General features: G+C 34.8%; 1 protein-coding gene across 3 annotated transcripts in view; it reads left to right on the forward strand.

Moving 5' to 3' along the window:
- Positions 1-11,945: 11,945 nt before the first annotated feature.
- TMEM79 (transmembrane protein 79) overlaps positions 11,946-14,578 on the forward strand; it is a 49,687-nt gene continuing 47,054 nt past the window's right edge. For all 3 annotated transcript variants that reach the window (XM_058160680.1, XM_058160682.1, XM_058160681.1), the window contains exon 1: positions 11,946-12,280. The gene's annotated coding sequence lies outside the window, so the exon portion shown is untranslated. The remainder of the gene's footprint in view (positions 12,281-14,578) is intronic.

A 14,578-nucleotide genomic window follows, 5' to 3' on the forward strand; every position in this document is an offset into this window, starting at 1 on the left:
AGGTCGATGGGAGGCTGTTGGTGGCAGTAGGCGGTCCCGTAAATAGCCCGGTCCTAAGCCATGGAGCGCTTTAAAGATGGTAACCAGCACCTTGAATTGCACCCGAAAGACCACCGGAAGCCAGTGCAAGCTGCACAGGAGAGATGTCACATGGGAGCCACGAGGGGCTCCCTCTATCACCCGCACGGCTGCATTCTGGACCAGTTGGAGCTTCCGGGTGCTCTTCAAGGGGAGCCCCATGTAGAGAGCATTGCAGTGTTGGAGTCCGCCCCTCTTAAAGCATGCTTGCTGGAGAATTCTGGGAGTTGAAGTCCTCCCCTCTTAAAGAATGCTGGCTGGGGAATTCTGGGAGTTGGAGTCCGCCCATCTTAAAGCATGCTGGCTGGGGAATTCTGGGAGTTGAAGTCCATTCATCTTAAAGAATGCTGGCTGGGGGATTCTGGGAGTTGATACACCCTGCTTAAAGCATACTGGCTGGGGAATTCTGGGAGTTGAAGTCCACTCATGTTGAACCAGGCTGGCTGGGGAATTCTGGGAAGACCACCAAAAGGCTGGCCCCCATAATCCCTAAGCCTGGCATCTTTTCTTCTATCAACAGCTAACCCAAAGGAGGCAAACAAGAACAGTAACCTGAAGCCCTTCTGCGGGTCCTCTGGGCCAGGTCCCCTTGCCAGGATCCCTAGCCCCTGTGGTCGAAACCCCCAACCCTCAGTGGAGGAGACCCCATGTCCCACCCGGGCCCAGGAGCCTTTGACCATTCTAGCTGAGGGGACTCCTTCTCCTGCTAGAGCAGAGGGTTGGATTAGAAGACCTCCAAGGTGGAACAGCTTGCCTCCAGAAACCGTGGCTCCTCCATCACTGGAGACCTTTAAGAAGAGACTGGACAGCCACTCCTCTGAAACGGTTTTGTTTTTGTTTTTTGCTTGAGCAGGGGGTTGGACTAGAAGACCTTCAAGGTCCCTTCCTGTTCTATTCTATTCTATTCTATTCTATTCTATTCTATTCTATTCTATTCTATTCTATTCCATATTTTCTATTCTATTCTATTCTATTCTAATTATTTTCACATTCTATTCTATTCTATTCTACACTAACCCATTCCATTCCATATATTATTCTATTCTATTCTATTCTATTCTATTCCATATTTTCTATTCTATTCTATTCTATTCCATTCCATTCTATTCCATTCTATTCATTCTATTCTATTCTATTCTATTCTATTCTATTCCATTCTATTCCATTCTATTCCATTCCATATTCTATTCTATTCTATTCTATTCTATTCTATTCCATTCTATTTCTATTCTATTCTATTCTATTCTCATTCTATTCATTCCATTCTATTCCATTCTATTTCTATTCCATTCCATTCTATTTCTATTCTATTCCATTCTATTTCTATTCTATTCTATTCTATTCTATTCCATTCCATTCCATTCCATTCTATATTTTCTATTCTATTCCTATTCTATTCCATATTTTCTATTCTATTCTATTCATTCCATTCCATATTTTCTATTCTATTCTATTCTATTCCATTCATTCTATTCTATTCTATTCTATTCTATTCTATTCTATTCTATTCTATTCCATTCCATTCCATTATTCTATTCTATTCTATTCTATTCTATTCATTTCATTCCATTCCATTCCATTCCATTCCATATTTTCTATTCTATTCTATTCCATTCATTCCATTCCATATTATTCTATTCATTCTATTCTATTCTATTCATTCCATTCCATTCCATTCCATTCCATTCCATATTTTCTATTCTATTCTATTCATTCTATTCTATTCTATTCATATTCTATTCCATTCCATTCTATTCTATTCCATTCCATTCCATATATTATTCCATTCCATTCTATTCTATTCTATTCTATTCTATTCTATTCTCATTCTATTCTATTCATTCATTCCATTCCATTCTATTCTATTCATTCTATTCTATTCTATTCCATTCCATTCTATTCCATTCCATTCCATTCTATTCTATTCTATTCATTCTATTCTCATTCTATTCCATTCCATTCTATTCATTCTATTCTATCTCATTCCATTCCATATATTATTCTATTCTATTCTATTCTAATTATTTTCACATTCTATTCTATTCTATTCTATTCCATATTTTCTATTCTATTCTATTCCATTCCATTCCATATTTTCTATTCTATTCTATTCTATTCTATTCCATTCCATTCCATTCCATTCCATTCCATTCCATTCCATATTTTCTATTCTATTCTATTCTATTCTATTCTATTCTATTCTATTCTATTCTATTCTATTCTATTCTATTCTATTCTATTCCATATTTTCTATTCTATTCTATTCTATTCTGATTATTTTCACATTCTATTCTATTCTATTCTATTCTATTCTATTCTGTTCTATTCATTCCATTCCATTCCATATTATTCTATTCTATTCTATTCTATTCTATTCTGTTCTATTCCATTCTATTCTATTCTATTCTATTCTGTTCTATTCTATTCTATTCTATTCTATTCTATTCTATTCCATTCTATTCATTTCATTCTATTCTATTCTATTCTCTATTCTATTCTATTCCATTCTCCATTCCATTCCATTCCATATTATTCTATTCTATTCTATTCTATTCTCTATTCTATTCTATTCTATTCTGTTCTATTCTATTCTATTCTATTCTATTCTATTCCATTCTATTCTATTCTATTCTATTCCATTCCATATTTTCTATTCTATTCATTCCATTCTATTCATTCCATATTTTCTATTCTGTTCTATTCTATTCTATTCCATTCTATTCCATTCTATTCTATTCTATTCTATTCTATTCATTCTCTATTCTATTCCATTCCATTCCATTCCATTCTATTCATTCTATTCTATTCTATTCCATTCCATTCTATTCTATTCTGTTCTATTCATTCATTCTATATTTTCTATTCTATTCTATTCTATTCTATTCTATTCTATTCTATTCTATTCCATTCATTCCATTCTATTCTATTCTATTCTATTCTGTTCTATTCTATTCTATTCTATTCTATTCTATTCCTATTCTATTCCTATTCTATTCTATTCTATTCTTCTATTCTATTCCATTCCATTTTATTCCATTCCAATCCAATCCAATCCAATCCATTCCAATCCATATTTTCTATTCTATTCTATTCTATTCTATTCTATTCTATTCTATTCTATTCTATTCTATTCTATTCTATTCTATTCTATTCTATTCTATTCTATTCTAATTCTAACCCATTCCATTCCATATATTATTCTATTCTATTCTATTCTATTCTATTCTATTCCATTCTATTCTATATTTTCTATTCTATTCTATTCTATTCTATTCTATTATATTCTATTCTATTCTATTCCATATTTTCTATTCTATTCTATTCATTTTCACATTCTATTCTATTCTATTCTATTCATTCTACTCTAACCCATTCCATTCCATATTATTCTATTCTATTCTATTCTATTCTATTCTATTCTATTCTATTCCATATTTTCTATTCTATTCTATTCTAATTATTTTCACATTCTATTCTATTCTATTCTATTCTATTCTATTCTATTCTATTCTACACTAACCCATTCCATTCCATATCATATATTATTCTATTCTATTCTATTCTATTCTATTCTATTCTATTCCATTCTATATTTTCTATTCTATTCTATTCTATTCTATTCTATTCTATTCTATTCTATTCTATTCTATTCCATATTTTCTATTCTATTCTAATTCCATTCTATTTTCTATTCTATTCATTTCACATTCTATTCTATTCTATTCTATTCTATTCATTCTATTCTACTCTAACCCATTCCATTCCATATATTATTCTATTCTATTCTATTCTATTCTATTCTATTCTATTCTATTCCATTCCATTCTATATTTTCTATTCTATTCTATTCTATTCTATTCTATTCTATTCTATTCTATTCCATTCCATTCCATTCTATATTTTCTATTCTATTCTATTCTATTCCATATTTTCTATTCTATTATTCTATTCTATTCTATTCTATTCCATTCCATTCCATTCTATTCTATTCTATTCTATTATTTTCCATTCTATTCTATTCTATTCTATTCCTATTCTATTCATTCCATTCCATATATTATTCTATTCTATTCTATTCTAATTATTTTCACATTCTATTCTATTCTATTCTATTCCATATTTTCTATTCTATTCTATTCTATTCCATTCCATATTTTCTATTCTATTCTATTCTATTCCATTCCATTCCATATTATTCTATTCTATTCTATTCTATTCTATTCCATATTTTCTATTCTATATTTTCTATTCTATTCCATTCATTCTATTCTATTCTATTCCTATTCTATTCTATTCTATTATTCTATTCATTCCATTCTATTCTATTCTATTCTATTCATTCCATATCTATTCTATTCTATTCTATTCTATTCTATTCATTCTATTCTATTCTCATTCCATTCCATATTATTCTATTCTATTCTATTCTATTCTATTCATTCTATTCCATTTTTCTATTCTATTCTATTCTATTCTATTCTATTCTATTCTATTCTATTCTATTCTCTATTCTATTCTATTCTATTCTATTCATTCCATTCCATTCCATTCTATTCCATATTTTGTATTCTATTCTATTCTATTCCATTCTATATTTTCTATTCTATTCTATTCTATTCTATTCTATTCTATTCTATTCTATTCTATTCTATTCCATATTTTCTATTCTATTCTATTCTATTCTATTCCATATTTTCTATTCTATTCTATTCTATTCATTTTCACATTCTATTCTATTCTATTCTATTCTATTCTATTCTATTCTATTCTACTCTAACCCATTCCATTCCATATATTATTCTATTCTATTCTATTCTAATTATTTTCACATTCTATTCTATTCCATTCCATTCCATATTGTTCTATTCTGTTCTATTCCATTCCATTCCATATTATTCTGTTCTATTCTATTCTATTCTATTCTATTCTATTCTATTCTATTCTATTCTATTCCATATTTTCTATTCTATTCTATTCATTTTCACATTCTATTCTATTCTATTCTATTCTATTCTATTCTACTCTAACCCATTCCATTCCATATTATTCTATTCTATTCTATTCTATTCTATTCTATTCTATTCTATTCCATATTTTCTATTCTATTCTATTCTAATTATTTTCACATTCTATTCTATTCTATTCTATTCTATTCTATTCTATTCTACACTAACCCATTCCATTCCATATCATATATTATTCTATTCTGTTCTATTCTATTCTGTTCTATTCTGTTCTATTCTATTCCATTCTATTCTATATTTTCTATTCTGTTCTATTCTATTCTATTCTGTTCTATTCTGTTCTATTCTATTCCATATTTTCTATTCTGTTCTATTCTATTCCATATTTTCTATTCTATTCTATTCTATTCATTTCATTCTATTCTATTCTATTCTATTCATTCTACTCTACCCCATTCCATTCCATATTTTTCTATTCTATTCTATTCTATTCTATTCTATTCTATTCTATTCTATTCTATTCTATTCTATTCCATATTTTCTATTCTATTCTATTCTAATTATTTTCACATTCTATTCTATTCTATTCTATTCTATTCATTCTACTCTAACCCATTCCATTCCATATATTATTCTATTCTATTCTATTCTATTCTATTCTATTCTATTCCATTCCATTCTATATTTTCTATTCTATTCTATTCTATTCTATTCTATTCTATTCTATTCTATTCTATTCTATTCTATTCTATTCCATTCCATTCCATTCTATATTTTCTATTCTATTCTATTCTATTCCATATTTTCTATTCTATTCTATTCTATTCTATTCCATATTTTCTATTCTATTCTATTCTATTCATTTTCACATTCTATTCTATTCTATTCTATTCTATTCTATTCTATTCTACTCTAACCCATTCCATTCCATATATTATTCTATTCTATTCTATTCTAATTATTTTCACATTCTATTCTATTCTATTCTATTCCATATTTTCTATTCTATTCTATTCTATTCCATTCCATATTTTCTATTCTATTCTATTCTATTCTATTCCATTCCATTCCATTCCATATTTTCTATTCTATTCTATTCTATTCCATTCTATTCTATATTTTCTATTCTATTCTATTCTATTCTATTCTATTCTATTCTATTCTATTCTATTCTATTCTATTCCATATTTTCTATTCTATTCTATTCTATTCATTTTCACATTCTATTCTATTCTATTCTATTCTATTCTATTCATTCTACTCTAACCCATTCCATTCCATATTATTCTATTCTATTCTATTCTATTCTATTCTATTCCATATTTTCTATTCTATTCTATTCTATTCTAATTATTTTCACATTCTATTCTATTCTATTCTATTCTATTCTATTCTATTCTACACTAACCCATTCCATTCCATATCATATATTATTCTATTCTATTCTATTCTATTCCATTCTATATTTTCTATTCTATTCTATTCTATTCTATTCTATTCTATTCTATTCTATTCTATTCCATATTTTCTATTCTATTCTATTCTATTCTATTCCATATTTTCTATTCTATTCTATTCTATTCATTTTCACATTCTATTCTATTCTATTCTATTCTATTCTATTCATTCTACTCTAACCCATTCCATTCCATATTATTCTATTCTATTCTATTCTATTCTATTCTATTCTATTCTATTCTATTCTATTCCATATTTTCTATTCTATTCTATTCTAATTATTTTCACATTCTATTCTATTCTATTCTATTCTATTCATTCTACTCTAACCCATTCCATTCCATATATTATTCTATTCTATTCTATTCTATTCTATTCTATTCTATTCTATTCTATTCCATTCCATTCCATTCTATATTTTCTATTCTATTCTATTCTATTCTATTCTATTCCATTCCATTCCATTCCATTCTATATTTTCTATTCTATTCTATTCTATTCTATTCTATTCTATTCTATTCTATTCTATTCTATTCTATATTTTCTATTCTATTCTATTCTATTCATTTTCACATTCTATTCTATTCTATTCTATTCTATTCTATTCTACTCTAACCCATTCCATTCCATATATTATTCTATTCTATTCTATTCTAATTATTTTCACATTCTATTCTATTCTATTCTATTCCATATTTTCTATTCTATTCTATTCTATTCCATTCCATATTTTCTATTCTATTCTATTCTATTCTATTCTATTCTATTCTATTCTATTCTATTCTATTCTATTCTATTCTATTCCATTCCATTCCATTCCATATTTTCTATTCTATTCTATTCTATTCTATTCTATTCCATATTTTCTATTCTATTCTATTCTAATTATTTTCACATTCTATTCTATTCTATTCTATTCTATTCTATTCATTCTACTCTAACCCATTCCATTCCATATATTATTCTATTCTATTCTATTCTATTCTATTCCATTCCATTCTATATTTTCTATTCTATTCTATTCTATTCTATTCTATTCTATATTTTCTATTCTATTCTATTCTATTCTATTCTATTCTATTCTATTCTATTCCATTCTATTCCATATTTTCTATTCTATTCTATTCTATTCTATTCCATTCCATTCCATATTTTCTATTCTATTCTATTCTATTCATTTTCACATTCTATTCTATTCTATTCTATTCTATTCCATATTTTCTATTCTATTCTATTCTATTCTAATTATTTTCACATTCTATTCTATTCTATTCTATTCTATTCTATTCTATTCTATTCATTCTACTCTAACCCATTCCATTCCATATATTATTCTATTCTATTCTATTCTATTCTATTCCATTCCATTCCATTCTATATTTTCTATTCTATTCTATTCTATTCTATTCTATTCTATTCTATTCTATATTTTCTATTCTATTCTATTCTATTCTATTCTATTCCATTCTATTCCATATTTTCTATTCTATTCTATTCTATTCTATTCTATTCTATTCCATTCCATTCCATTCCATATTTTCTATTCTATTCTATTCTATTCTATTCTATTCCATTCCATTCCATATTTTCTATTCTATTCTATTCTATTCTATTCTATTCTATTCTATTCCATTCCATTCCATATTTTCTATTCTATTCTATTCTAATTATTTTCACATTCTATTCTATTCTATTCTATTCCATATTTTCTATTCTATTCTATTCTTCAGAGAAAAACCAGAAAGTCCCGTTCTCGACAAAAAGCCCCTTTGGGACAACCATGACCTGGAGAACTGAGAATCTCCATAGACTTTTGCTAATAAACAGGCAGGCAGGATCAGGAAAGGAGACCACCAGGAAATTCCATGGAGCTTTAAACTAGGCCGGGCGGTTGCAGAGGAAATGTCAGAAAAAAAACACCAAGGTGAAATTTGTGACTTACCAAGAAATGGCAACCGACACCGTTGTGAGATCCGCCACACAACGTTTCTCAACTTTATCATAATATAAAACAGGGGTCTCCAACCTTGGCAACTTTTAAGCCTAGAGGACTTCAACTCCCAGAATTCCCCAGCCAGCAAATTAAAATTGATTAGAAAATAGGGAAATCTGATTTAGAGATTAATTTTGTTTTCCTGCAGGGAATCCTCAAGTTACAATAGTTCCTTTAGTGACCGTTCAAACTTATGATGGCACTGAAAGAAGGGACTTGCGAGTTACGACCCTTTTTTTCTCCACACTTACAACCATCGCAACCGCCCCTGATCAAAATTCAGATGCTTGGCAACCGATTCATATTTACGACAGTCGCAGTGTCCCGAGGTCATGAGATTCCGCTTTTGCGACCCTCAGTGGGGAAGCCAGGTTCACTGAACCACCGGGTTACTAACGTTAACAACTGCCGTGATTCGCTTAACGACTGTGGCAAAAAAATTCGTAAAATGGGGCAACACTAATTTTTTTATTTATTTTATTTTATTTTATTTGCATTTATATCCCGCCTTTCTCCGAAGACTCAGGGCGGCTTACACTGTGTCAAGCAATAGTCTTCATCCATTTGTATATTATATACAAAGTCAACTTATTGCCCCCAACAATCTGGGTCCTCATTTTACCTACCTTATAAAGGATGGAAGGCTGAGTCAACCTTGGGCCTGGTGGGGCTTGAACCTGCAGAAATTGCAAGCAGCTGCTGTTAATAACAGACTGCATTAGCAGTCTGAGCCACAGAGGCCCATCTATCTAACTATCTATCTATCTATCTATCTATCTATCTATCTATCTATCTATCTATCTATCTATCTATCTATCTATCTATCTATCATCTATCTATCTAATCTATCTCATCTATCTCTATCTTTATTTGCATTTATATCCCGCCCTTCTCCGAAGACTCAGGGCGGCTTACACTGTGTCAAGCAATAGTCTTCATCCATTTGTATATTATATACAAAGTCAACTTTTATTGCCCCCCAACAATCTGGGTCCTCATTTTACCTACCTTATAAAGGATGGAAGGCTGAGTCAACCTTGGGCCTGGTGGGACTAGAACCTGCAGTAATTGCAAGCAGCTGCTGTTAATAACAGACTGTCTTACCAGTCTGAGCCACAGAGGCCAACAGCTCACTCAACAGCTGCCTTGATTGGTGATGGAAATTTTGGCCTGAATTGTGGTCGTAAGTCAAGGACTTCCTGTCGAATCAATAATCCGCTAAACCTAACATGAAGAGTTTTTTTTTTTCTTGGTCTGGAAAGTGGGGAAAGGTGCCAGAGTTTTAAATAAATTTCAATAATTTTAGCCTGGCTCGGCGGTTCAGTGGCTAAGACACTGGGCTTGTCAATCAGAACGGTCGGCAGTTCGAATCCCTAGCATAGGTCTCCTGCGTGAGCAGGGGGTTGGACTAGATGACCTCCAAGGTCCCTCCCGACTCGGTTAGTTACACAACGCACACACAGCTGAAAGTTAGGGAAACAGCTGTGCTGCCCTCTAGTGGCGAACCTGGGCTGAGACAGGTGGGGAGCGCAGGTTGCAAATAAGGCCTTTGGGTTAATGGCTTTGGGGGGGGAGTGGGGGGGGGAGAAAGAGTGTGTGTGTGTATTTCTCCTGCCGTGTGTGTGTGTGTGTGTGTGTGTGTGTGTGTGTGTGTGTCTCCCCTCCCCCATTTTTGTGTTTGTCTGTATCTGTCTGTGTGTTTCCCTCACTCTGTGTGTTTGTGTTTGTGTGTCTATCTATGCGTCTTTCCCCCCCCCCTCTCTCCTGTATGTCTGTCTCTCTTCTGGTGGGGGGGGGTGTTCCTCTTCCCCCCCTCCATTTGTGTGTACATGTCTCCAGTGGTGGGATTCAAGTAATTTAACAACCGGTTCTCTGCCCTAATGATTTCTTCCAACAACCAATTTGCCAAATTGCTCAGAAAGTTAACAGCCGGTTCTACTGAAGTGATGCAAACTGGCTGAATCCTATCTATCTATCTATCTATCTATCTATCTATCTATCTATCTATCTATCTATCTATCTATCTCTTATCTCTATCCGTCTGTCTTCTCTCTGTCTGTCTATCACTTATCTCTATCTTGATAGATCCATCTATCTATCTCTCTACCTACCTACTTACCTACTTACCTACCTACCTACCTATCTATCACTTATCTCCATCTATCTATTAGATAAATAGATCTATCTGTTTGTCTGTCTATCATAAGTGATAACACTTATCTCTATCTTGATAGATCTATCTATCCATCCATCCATCCATCCATCCATCCATCCATCCATCCATCCATCCATCCAGTGGTGGGATTCAAGTAATTTAACAACCGGTTCTACCAAAGTGGTGCGAAATGCCTGAATCCCACCACTGCGTGTCTCCCTCCCTGTTTGTACATTTTTGTGTGTCCGTCTGTAAGTGTGTGTGTGTGTCCTTGTCTGTCTTTCTCTCTCTCCCTCCCCCCCCGCCCCCCACCGTGAATGTGTGTGTCTGTCCCTCTGTGTGTGTTTGTGTGTGTCTCTGTGTTTCTCTCTGTGTAGGTCTGTCTCTGTGTGAGAGAGTGTGTGTCTCTTCCTCTGGGTCTGTGACTCCCTCCCTCTGTGTGTCTGTATGAGAGTGTGTGTGTGTGTCTGTATGCATGTGTGTCTCTCTCCCTCTGTGTTTGTGTGTGTGTGTCTCTCTCTCCTCTGTGTGTGTCTGTTCATAGGTGTGTGTGTGTCTCTCTCTCCCTCTGTCTGTTTGTGTGTGTGTGTCTCTCTCTCCTCTGTGTGTGTCTGTTCATGGGTGTGTGTGTGTGTGTGTGTGTCTCTCTCCCTCTGTGTGTGTGTCTCTCTCTCTCTCCCTCTGTCTGTTTGTGTGTGTGTGTCTTTCTTTCCTCTGTGTGTGTCTGTATGTGTGTGTCTCTCTCTCTCCCTCTGTGTTTGTGTGTGTGTGTGTTTCTTTCCTCTGTGTGTGTCTGTATGTGTGTGTCTCTCTCTCTCCCTCTGTGTTTGTGTGTGTGTGTCTTTCTTTCCTCTGTGTGTGTCTGTATGTGTGTGTGTGTGTCTCTCTCTCCCTCTGTCTGTTTGTGTGTGTGTGCCTTTCTTTCCTCTGTGTGTGTCTGTTCATGGGTGTGTGTGTGTGTGTGTGTGTCTCTCTGTGTGTGTGTCTCTCTCTCTCCCTCTGTCTGTTTGTGTGTGTGTCTCTCTCTCCTGTGTGTGACTGTTCATGGTGTGTGTGTATGTCTCTCTCTCCTCTGTGTGTGTCTCCTCTCTCTCTCTCTGTGTGTGTGTGTGTGTGTGTCTCTCTCTCTCTCTCTCTCTCTCATGTCTCTCTCTCTCTCGTGTGTGTGTGTCTCTCTCTCTCCTCTCTCTCTCATGTCTCTCTCTCTCTCTGTGTGTGTGTGTCTCTCTCCTCTCTCTCTCTCATGTGTGTGTGTGTCTCTCTCTCTCTCGTGTGTGTGTGTGTGTGTGTGTGTGTGTGTGTGTGTGTTTTCCCAACTCAGAAACCGGGCGGGCCAGGCTCAGCCAACCGGCCCCCGCAGTTCTCTCCAGGGACTCCACCTGGGCTGGTCAAACAGGTTTGGGAGTCCAAAGGACAAAAAGCCGGAAAATCGAAGTTGCGCACTCGACAAACTTGCGGAAGGGCCGCCCGGACGGGGAGTTCCTGGCACCTAAAGCCACTCCAGTTTATTCCCCTTTCCTTCCACCACCACCCCCCAAAAAAAATACAGGTCCCAGCGTGAAAAAGCGAGAGTACAAGACGTGAGAAAAGAGAACCAGGTAAAAGGACCGAGGATTTCTCTCCATCTCCCTGGTAGGTTTTGTAAACCAACAACTTTCATTCGGCTTCTCTCGCATTTTTCTTTCTGCTCTCGCCTCCTAAATGCAGGCGAGTCCTTCCTGGGGCTCAACCGGTTGGGTTTCTGCCTGCTCCCTATTTGGTTTCCTTGGCTGCTGAGCCTGGTGTGACACCGCCGATTCGCATCCTTTTAGCGTCAATCGTTCCCTATGTTGTGCGAATGCAGAAAGTTTGTTGATCCAGTAGGCAAGTTAAGTGTGTAAACACGATTGAAATACAGGTAGCCCTCGACTTACAACAGTTCCTTTAGTCACCGTTCGAAGTTGCAACGCTACTTATGAGCATTTTGTTTCCCACACTTATGACCGTCTTTCACGATCCGGGGTGATCAAAATTCAGACCCTATGGCGACTGATTCGCATTTATGACAGGCGCAGCGTCTCCCTGGGTGAGGCGATCCGCTTTTGCGACCTTCTTGGCAAGCCGAAGTCAGTGGGGAAGCCCGATTCACTTAACGACCGTGTGACTCGCTGAACAACCGCAGTGATTCAAGGATAGCAAGAAAAGTCATAAAACGGGGCAAAACTTTTCACGTAGCAACATAAACGTTGGGATCGATTGTGGTCGTAAGTCAAGGACCATCTGTACCTTCACTCCCCCCCACACACATACCTGATGAGGAGGGAGGGGCTGAAATACTACACCGGTGTGTAGTTTTATTGTTACTTTCTTCAAATGCAGTCAGTTGGGTTTGATGCATTCTGCTACACAATTTAACTTTTTGCTGTTTTTCTCTGTTCGGTTCACATATAATGGATATATTTTTTTTTAAAAATGTAACCGAAACGGCTTGTTTGCACATCATACTGATCAGAACAGAATTCCTTAATTGTTTGTTTGGATTCCTACTTTGCGTAGTTTGCTTAGCCATGCTTAAACCGCCATTGCCTGGATGCCAACAGCCGACTAATCTACGTTGAAGATACAATGGCTAGGTGGGTGCGACATGCTACGTAATAAACATTTCTGTGCCTTTATTTCTTTTATTTAGTTATTTCTTTTATTTGTCACAACAGTATATATAAGCATAAGCATGAAATAACTATACGATATATAAGCATATATATAATCGTAAGTATGTAATATCTATATGAAATTGGATACAATCAAAGGGAACATTAGGACAGGAACGGTAGGCACGCTGGTGCTCTTATGCACGCCCCTTGCAGACCTCTTAGGAATGGGGTGAGGTCAATAGTAGACAGTCTTTGGTTGAAGCTTTGGGGATTTTGGGAAGAGACCACAGAGTCAGGTAGTGTATTTCAAGCATTAACAACTCTGTTACTGAAGTCATATTTTCTGCAATCAAGATTGGAGCGGTTCACATTAAGCTTATATCTTTTGTGTGCTCGTGTATTGTTGTGATTGAAGCTGAAGTAGTCTTCAACAGGGAGGATATTGTAACAGATGATTCTATGAGTTAAACTCAGGTCATGTCGAAGGCGGCGGAAATTTTCTAAACCCAGGGTTTCAAGTCTGGTGGCATAAGGTATTTTGTTGTAATCAGAGGAGTGGAGAACTCTTCTTGTAAAATATTTCTGGACATCCTCAATTGTAACTGATGTCCGAAACGAGGTATGGGTTCCAGACAGGCGAGCTGTATTCAAGAATTGATCTAGCAAATGTTTTATATGCTCTGGTTAGTAGTGTAGTGTTTCTGGAGAAGAAGCTACGCAAGATTAAGTTTACAACTCTTAAAGCCTTTTTTGCGATGTAGTTGCAGCGGGCTTTGGCACTTAGATCATTTGATATGAAAACTCCAAGATCTTTAACGGGGTGAGGGTCATCAACAAGGTAATATCCATTGAGTTTGTATTTAGTGTTCAGATTCTTTTTTCCAATGTGTAAGACTGAGCATTTGCTGGTTGAGATTTGGAGTTGCCAAGTTTTTGACTATTCCGACACAAAGTCCAGGTCTTTCTGAAGGGTAGCTGTATTGTTGGTTGTTTTAAATAGTTTAACATCGTCAGTGAAGAGAACACAATTACTTATAATATGGTCACAGAGATCATTCATGTATAATATGAAGAGTGTTGGTCCAAGAACGCTGCCTTGGGGAACGCCGCTCTTGACAGGAACAGGATTTGATAGGGCACTGCCTATTTTGACGTTGTCTGTTTGACAGGAACACTTTTATCCAATTGTGGAGGGGTCCGGAGATGCCGTAAGATATCTGTGTCCTCAGGGTCACCTGACAGGTGTAAATGGGGTATGGAAGGATAAACCTCCAAGTGGCTTCAAGAACCCTCTAAA

Source organism: Ahaetulla prasina, chromosome 17, assembly GCF_028640845.1.
Source record: "Ahaetulla prasina isolate Xishuangbanna chromosome 17, ASM2864084v1, whole genome shotgun sequence".
Classification (NCBI taxonomy): domain Eukaryota; kingdom Metazoa; phylum Chordata; class Lepidosauria; order Squamata; family Colubridae; genus Ahaetulla; species Ahaetulla prasina.